An 8,792-nucleotide genomic window follows, 5' to 3' on the forward strand; every position below is an offset into this window, starting at 1 on the left:
TGTGCTCAAGACTTTTAAAATTATTGGCTTCCGTTTCAGAGATGTCTCCTAACCTGGTAATGAAATGTATCTTGCTCTTCCCATATTGAACAATTCCATAGGTTGAGTTTATATCTCACTATAACAACACTTCATTTTATGATCAGCTTCAATCCTGTGTAATGAATACAAATACATTCCTTTTTATTTTCATCATGAGTTTATCAATTTTCATTGATTTGCCTATAATGAATACAGTCAGAAAAAAAAGCCAGACAGATCATATCCATTAAAGTGTCTTTAGCTTCAAAAGTTTGTCCGTGGCATTGTTTAATTAAAAAAGAAAAAGAAAGTCTCTGTGAAACTAATTAAAAAGAGACATTACTTTTCAGACTTGCTTATAAACAACAAGTCAATAATTATTACATGCAGCAACTCTGGGCTCTTGCTCTTGTAGTATTGCTGTGTTTGTATCCAGCTCACTTAAAAAATAAAATGACTAAGGGTTACCAGAGAAGAGCACATACAGGCAAGGCTATGTTATCTTGTTATGATGTTCTACATTTTTCTAAGTTAATAATGGCCAACCTCAACTGTAAAGATGACATTCACAAGTTCAATTTTTGCAGTGAACTGTGTTAACCAGACCACATGCATAAAATCTGAGAGCCAAAGCACCATTCATTCACAATATCCATGCTGAGAACACTGATTTTTTTCTGACAACATATACCAATTATCATCATTTTTGTGTGCTTCTTCAAAGAATGCTTTCCATTCTAGATAACCTGGGCTGGGAACTGAGCAAAGCAAGTGGATTTCTAACGTGTCAAGGCTTATATCTGGTAGCCTGGTTGCTGAACTTAACTGTTGTTCCTCAATGGGAAGCAAGGAAAGTGTTTTTCTAAAATTAAATGTGTATTTGCATTTCCCGAGGATGAAAACTTGAGGACTCTGCCATCTCCCATCGATTTTCTTTCTTTACTTTCTTTTTCTACAGGTTCATTTTCAATTATTTGTACCTGTGTGTGTCTGTATGTGGTCATGTGTACATAAGTGCAGGTGCCTGTAGAGGTCAGAAGAGGGTGCTGGATCTCCTGGTACTGGAGTTACATGAGATTGAGCTAATAGGCTCAAGTTCCTGACCTTGGACCTCTGTGAAAGCAGTCAGTGTACTTAACCACTGAGCCATTCCCCCTGTTCCATTTTTCTACTTTCTTTGTGGAATTTAAAGTAGAACCCTTTTGAGTTATACGTACTGTGTTCAGAACGATCCACATCGGGACTGAGAAAATTACAGATGTGCTTGCAGTCTTTTCAAAACCGTTTAACCTAAGTCATTATGATTCAAATCTAAATGGCAATGTTCCCAGTGACATCTCATAGCTGTGCATGTTGTATCTGTTGGGACGTAGCGTTTGTGTCTCAATGTAGGTTTATCATCTGGCACAATAATGTTCCAGTACTGTCACATGAAGGAGACAAGGTCACGTAATAACAAAATGTTCCACATCCCTTTCTTTTTCTCTTACTGTTCCATGTTTATGGGAGTATATGCTGATTGGTTTTCAGTGTCAACTTGATGGAACTTAGAGTCATCTGGGAAGAGAATCTTAATGTGAATTATCTAGATCGGGATGGCCTGTGGGTGTGTCTGTGGGGGACTGTCTTGATTATTAATTGATGTGGATTAGGAAGACCTAGTCTACTGTGGGTATCAATAGTCCCCAGGCGAGGAGTCCTAAGAAGTATAAAAGAGGAGGGAGGTAGCTGAGAACAAGCAAGCAAGGGGCCATGCTTTTGTTCTCACTCTTCTCTTCTCTGCCTGGTATTTCCAGAAGTAATGGGTTGTAACCTGGAATGGCAAGCCAAATAAACCCTTTCTTTCCTAGTCTGGTTTTTGTCAGCATATTCTATGACAGTATTTTACCATTCCACCAAGGGGTGTGGATAGGGAGATGACTCAGTGGTCAAGAGCACTTGATACTTTTCCAGAGGACCTCAGTTTGTTCCTAGAAGTCATGTTGGGCAGTTTTCAACCACCTGTAACTCCAGTTCCAATGTTCTTTTCTGGCCTTCATGGGTACCTACATATGTCTGGCAGACATACAACACAAAACACATATACACACATGCACATACTTTTTAAAAACCTAAAGAAGCAAATAAAAATGAAGATACAGTATCTTAGGAAGGTTGTATCAAGTTTTCTAATTTTGCCATGAAACAGATGCTGATGTGGAATCTCACTTTCTCCATAAGCTGGACCATTCGCCTTTGGAAAAGGTGATGATATTTTGCATGGGGCATAAGACACAGAAACTGTGCTTTACCTAGGATGACAATGGGGTCTATCACCCAAATAGGACTTAAAGGTGTCACAGAAGAGGGATATATGTTCATTTATTCTATTCTCCCCTGTGTCTTCTGCTCTTGGCCCATAGCCAGGATCCAGTAGATGTGGCTGTAGGAATGAAGTTTTATTTTCATTCACCTGATAGCTAAAATGTGGAGCACCAATACCAGCATTACCCAGAAGATTCTTGATGAGGTTCATTGAATATTTCATCTTAACGTGGATCTAGGGAATCAATTTTCACACTGAAGTTTAAGAAGCAGTAAAATACAACATTGGAATCAGGAAAGATTCACTATTTTTTTCAATTGGCTGTTCATTAGGATTACTTTACCATTTTAATTCCTCTGTAGCTCAATTAGGCATCCCACAAAGGGTTATTATGTTCATATGTGTTCACGCAACATTGTAAAAGTGAAAACTCTGAAATATTGTATGTGTCCATCAAGAAAAATCTGCTGGGCAAAATGTGACAAATTCAAACAATAGGTTACTATATGGCACTAAAAATGAAGGCGCTGATCTGGTTTCACCATCGTGCTAGGCCTTCAGCATCCTAACATTGAAGACAAAGAGACAAGTAAAACAGAAATAGTCTCTGCAATCACAGAACTCATGCTTAACGGGGTGTGGCTGCCTGAAACCTTGGGAAGTTACACAGAGGCTCGTTGTGATTAGGTTACAATTACTTTTATTCCAAGTGTGATAAAAGTTACAGAAGCAAAGCAAAGCACTGAAATCCCCAGGAGAGACTAAGAAAATGATTGCTTGTCCAGTCCAGACAGGGCTTCTGTGGTCAGGTAATTTCCATGACTAACAGCGCCCACTCACTTCTGAGGATTTGGCAGCTCTTGGCTAGTCTGGTCCCGTCACAAACTGGAGTCTTCAGTGAGATAATCACATGCCAGACAGCATGTGTGTATGGATCTCCGTGTCCTGCCACTGTTGGGATTGTTGTCCCTGAAAAATCAAACTCTGAAGAACACCCAGGGAGGTGCCTGAACACTGCTCTTTGATCCAAACCTCCCCATACATGCCCTGTCTGGTGCTATGGATAGATAGCTTTAACCAAACAAGTTTTTAGGGTACTCATAGGTATTCACTCACCCATTTCATTTTCTTCTACCATGTACCCATAAGCCAGGGTGGTGCAGTTTATCAGAAGGTTTCCCCGGTCCCACAACCTAGCCTCCAACTTCTCTTACACTTCAGATAGGGACAGAGCTGAGGCCCCTTCAACAGTGCTTCATAGTTCATAAGTGAGCGATCAGGCCAGACTCAGAAAAGATGCTTTGCATTCCTGATCATCGACACAGTGAACTCATACACTTGTAGTAGCATTACTTGTCAAGTACCATTTCTATCCTGGCCCCAACCACATTCTTTCATAATTTTTCTCATTTTTACCACTGGCCCTTACTAAGTTCACACTGTGAATGCACATATTCATCTTACCCAGAAATCCTCCAAGGTTACAAATGTTCTTGTCTTTTTTCTACAGGAAGAAAGAAGCTGAGAGGAGGAGAGGAAGAGGGAGGAAAGAGGGAGTAAGGGAAGGAAGGAGGGAGAGAGGGAAGTAGGAAGGGAGGGAAGCTAGGAAAGATGAATGAAGAAAGAAGGGTGGAATCAAGACTAACTTTTCCAAGTCTTAGAGCTAATAAGGTGCAAGATCTGGATTTCAACCCGGGCTTTCCGACTGTGATTTTAATCACCTCACTATTTCGCATGAACAAAACCAAATTACTTGCAATTCCCCCAATGTGCAATTTTCTCATGCCTTTGGGCAAGAATGGATCTGAGCTTTGTAGGGCTGAAAGTTTATACAGTTTTGGAAACCCTATTTAAGAAAAAAGGCAAACAAAAGCAAAATAGTAATGAAATTTTAGATATTATATACTTATTACAAATATAAAATTGCATATTACAAACTTAAAAGCTAAATATCACAGAATCCAGAAAATAACAATACTTCTATAATAATTTCATATATTATGTAGCAAATAGGGTTTTTCTTATTATTCTTGAGATTGCCTTACCAATTGCTTCCTTCTTATGTCCAAAGTACTGGAACCTCATTTTCTAAGGATAGGATGGAAGATAATTCAACTTTACCAGCAGTTGGCAAAACGTAACCTGAGGCTTGGTGGTGGTTTTGTGAATAAAGTTTTATTAGAAAAGTCATGTTCGGTCCCTCTGGCATCATCAGGTAAACAGGCCAGCTTCCCGGCCTGTGTTCCAGAGCCTGCAGATCGCCTGGGAACTGCACAGAGCTCCCAATCCCAGCGGGAGGCAAGCACCCCAGACTCCAGATCTTCTCTCCCACCAACGATTCTAGGAAAGGAGAGGAGGCTGGGAGTACAGGGAAGTAGCTGTCCCTCTGGCATCATCAGGTAAACAGGCCAGCTTCCCGGCCTGTGTTCCAGAGCCTGCAGATCGCCTGGGAACTGCACAGAGCTCCCAATCCCGGCGGGAGCCAAGCACCCCAGACTCCAGATCTTCTCTCCCACCAAAGAGACCAGGAAACTACAGGAGCCAGGGAGACCAGGGGAGTAGCAGTTCCGGATCAGGTACAACAGGACCCAACATAGGGTCCAGGGGACCAGGTAGGAGGCTAAGCGCCCCAGATTCCTGTTCTTCTTCTCTACCCATGGACCAGCATTTGGACAAGGCATAGAAGAACCACCAGATTACTGGACTTACTAGCACCCACCAAAAGGGAACTCTGGTCCCCAGACCAGGAAGGGGCTCTTTCTGCACCCACTAGAAGAAGAGATGGGAAAGAGACAATACAAAAACACAGTCAGCAACAGAAAAACAAATATGACACCACCAGATTCTAGAGACTCCACACCAGCAAGACCCCAATATTCCAACGCGAAGGAAGCAGAAGAGAACGACCTTAAAAGCACTTTCATGAAAATGATAGAGGCCCTAAAAGAGGATATTGGAAAATCCCTCAAAGAAATGGAAGAAAAAACAAACCAAAAAATGCAAGAAATGGAAGAAAAAACAAACCAAAAAATGCAAGAATTGGAAGAAAAAACAAACCAAAAAAGGCACGAAATGGAAGAAGAAATGAAGCAAAAAATGCAAGAAATGGAAGAAAAAGCAAAGCAAAAAATGCAAGAATTAGAAGAAGAAACATACCAAATAAGGCAGGAAATGGAAGAAGAAACAAAGCAAAAAATGCAAGAAATGGTAGAAAAAACAAAGCAAAAAATGAAAAAAATGGAGGAAGAAACAAACCAAAAAAGGCAGGAAATGGAAGAAGAAACAAAGCACAAAATCCAAGAAATGGAACAAAAAGCAAACCAAAAAATGCAAGAAATGGAAGACAGAACAAACCAAAAAATTCATAAAAGGCAACAAACGGACGAACAGATAAACAGAAAATTGCAAGAAGCAATGCAAACGCTGCAAGGGTTGAAAACTGAAATAGAGACACTAAAAAAAACACAATCTGAAGAAAGGCAGAAAATAGAAAAGCTGGACAAACAGTCAGGCACTACCAATACAAGCATTACCAACAGAATAGAAGAGATGGAAGAGAGAATCTCAAGTGTTGAAGATACATTAGGAGAAATGGATTTATCAACCAAAGAAAACCTTAAATCCAACAAATCCTTAACACAAAACATCCAGGAATTATGGGACACCATGAAAAGACCAAACCTAAGAATAATAGGTATAGAAGAAGGTGAAGAAATCCACCTCAAAGGGGCAGAAGGCATATTCAACAAAATCATAGAAGAAAACTTTCCCAACCTTAAGAAAGACATGCCAATGAAGGTACAAGAGGCCTACAGAACACCAAATAGAGTGGACCACAAAAAAAATCCCCTCGCCACATAATAATCAAGACCCCAAACATACAGAATAAAGAAAGAATATTAAGAGCAGCTAAGGAAAAAGGTCAAGTAACATATAAAGGCAGACCTACCAGAATTACACCTGATTTCTCCATGGAAACTCTGAAAGCCAGAAGGTCCTGGATAGATATTCTACCTACACTAAGAGACCATGGATGCCAGCCCAGACTACTATACCCGGCAAAGCTCTCAATCACTATAGACGGAGAAAACAAGATATTCCATGACAAAACTAGATTCAACCAATATGTGTCCACTAACCCAGCCCTACAGAAATTTTTGGAAGGAAAACTCCAACCCAAGGAAGCTAACTACAACCAGAAAAACATAAGCATTAGAGAATCCCTCTCTACCAACAGCCAAAAGAACAAAGGGGCGAAATTCCACCCATAATTCCACCAACAACAACCATCGCAAATCGAAGAAGGATGAGCAATCAATGGTCATTAATATCCCTCAATATTAACGGCCTTAACTCACCCATAAAAAGACACAGACTAGCAGAATGGATTCGAAGACAGAACCCTTCCTTCTGCTGCATACAAGAAACACACCTCACCCTCAAAGACAGACATTACTTGAGAGTTAAAGGTTGGGAAAAAATTTTTCAATCAAATGGACCCAAGAAACAAGCAGGGGTAGCAATCCTAATATCTAACAAACTAGACTTTAAAATAAAATCAATCAAAAGAGATGAAGGAGGTCATTACATACTCATCACAGGTGAAACCCACCAAGATGAAGTGTCTATCCTGAACATCTATGCCCCCAATACAAAGGCATCCACATTCATTAAAGAAACATTATTAGAACTTAAATCTCATCTAAAGCCCCACACAGTTATAGTGGGAGATTTCAACACACCACTCTCACCACTAGACAAGAATACCAGACAGAAACTCAACAAAGAAGCAAAGGGTCTAATAGAAGTAATGACCCAACTGGGATTAACAGATATCTATAGAACATTTCATCCACATAAAAAAGAATATACCTTCTTCTCACCACCACATGGAACCTTCTCAAAAATCGACCACATACTTGGCAACATATCAAACCTCAGCAGCTACAAAAAAATTGGAATAACTCCATGCATCTTATCAGACCACCATGCCTTAAAATTAGAATTCAACAACAACACAAATTGCAGAAAACCTACAAACTCATGGAAATTGAATAATGCTCAACTGCACCATCCCTGGGTCAAAGAGGAAATAAAAAAAGAATTTAAAGACTTCCTCAAATTCAATGAGAATGAAGACACAACATACCCAAACCTATGGGACACTTTGAAAGCAGTGCTACGGGGGAAGTTCATAGCACTAAGTGCTCACATGAAGAAACAGGAAAACAGTTATACCAGAGAATTAACATCACAGCTAAAAGCTCTAGAACACAAAGAAGCAAACTCCCCCATGAGGAGTAGACGCCAGGAAATAATCAAATTGAGGGCTGAAATCAACAAAGTAGAAATCAGGAAAACAATACAAAGAATCAATGCAACGAAGAGTTGGTTCTTTGAGAAAATCAACAAGATAGACAAACCTTTGTCCAAACTTACCAAACAGCAGAGAGTGAACACGCAAATTAACAAAATCAGAAATGAAAAGGGGGACATAACAACAGACTCTGAGGAAATCCAGAGAATCATTAGGTCATACTTTGAAAACCTGTACTCCACAAAATTCGAAAATTTAAAGGAAATGGATGACTTCCTGGACAGCTATCATTTGCCAAAACTAAATCAAGAACAGATAAGCAATTTAAATAGACCTATAACCCCTATGGAAATAGAAGCTGTCATCAAAAGTCTCCCAACCAAAAAAAGTCCAGGTCCAGATGGCCTCAGTGCAGAATTCTACCACAAATTCAAAGAACAGCTTATACCAATTCTTCTCAAAGTGTTCCACACAATAGAAGCAGAAGGGTCTTTGCCAAACTCTTTCTATGAGGCTTCAATAACCTTGATCCCCAAGCCACACAAAAATACAACCAAGAAAGAGAACTTCAGACCAATATCCCTCATGAACATTGATGCAAAAATACTCAATAAAATACTGGCAAATCAGATCCAAGAACACATCAAAACAATCATTCACCACGATCAAGTAGGTTTCATCCCAGGGATGCAGGGATGGTTCAACATACGAAAATCCATCAACGTAATCCACCATATAAACAAGCTGAAAAACAAAAATCACATGATCATCTCACTAGATGCTGAAAAAGCCTTTCACAAAATCCAACACCCCTTCATGATAAAGGTCTTGGAGAGATCTGGGATAACAGGGACATACTTAAACATAATAAAAGCCATATACAGTAAACCAACAGCCAACATCAAACTAAATGGACAGAAACTCAACGCAATTCCTCTAAAATCAGGAACAAAACAAGGCTGTCCACTCTCTCCATACCTTTTCAACATGGTACTTGAAGTTCTAGCTATAGCCATACGACAACAAAGGGGGATCAAGGGGATACAAATTGGGAAGGAAGAAGTCAAACTTTCACTGTTTGCAGACGATATGATAGTTTACATCAATGACCCAAAGAACTCTACCAGGGAACTCTTACAGCTGATTAAC

Source organism: Mesocricetus auratus, unplaced genomic scaffold, assembly GCF_017639785.1.
Source record: "Mesocricetus auratus isolate SY011 unplaced genomic scaffold, BCM_Maur_2.0 Super-Scaffold_100007, whole genome shotgun sequence".
Classification (NCBI taxonomy): domain Eukaryota; kingdom Metazoa; phylum Chordata; class Mammalia; order Rodentia; family Cricetidae; genus Mesocricetus; species Mesocricetus auratus.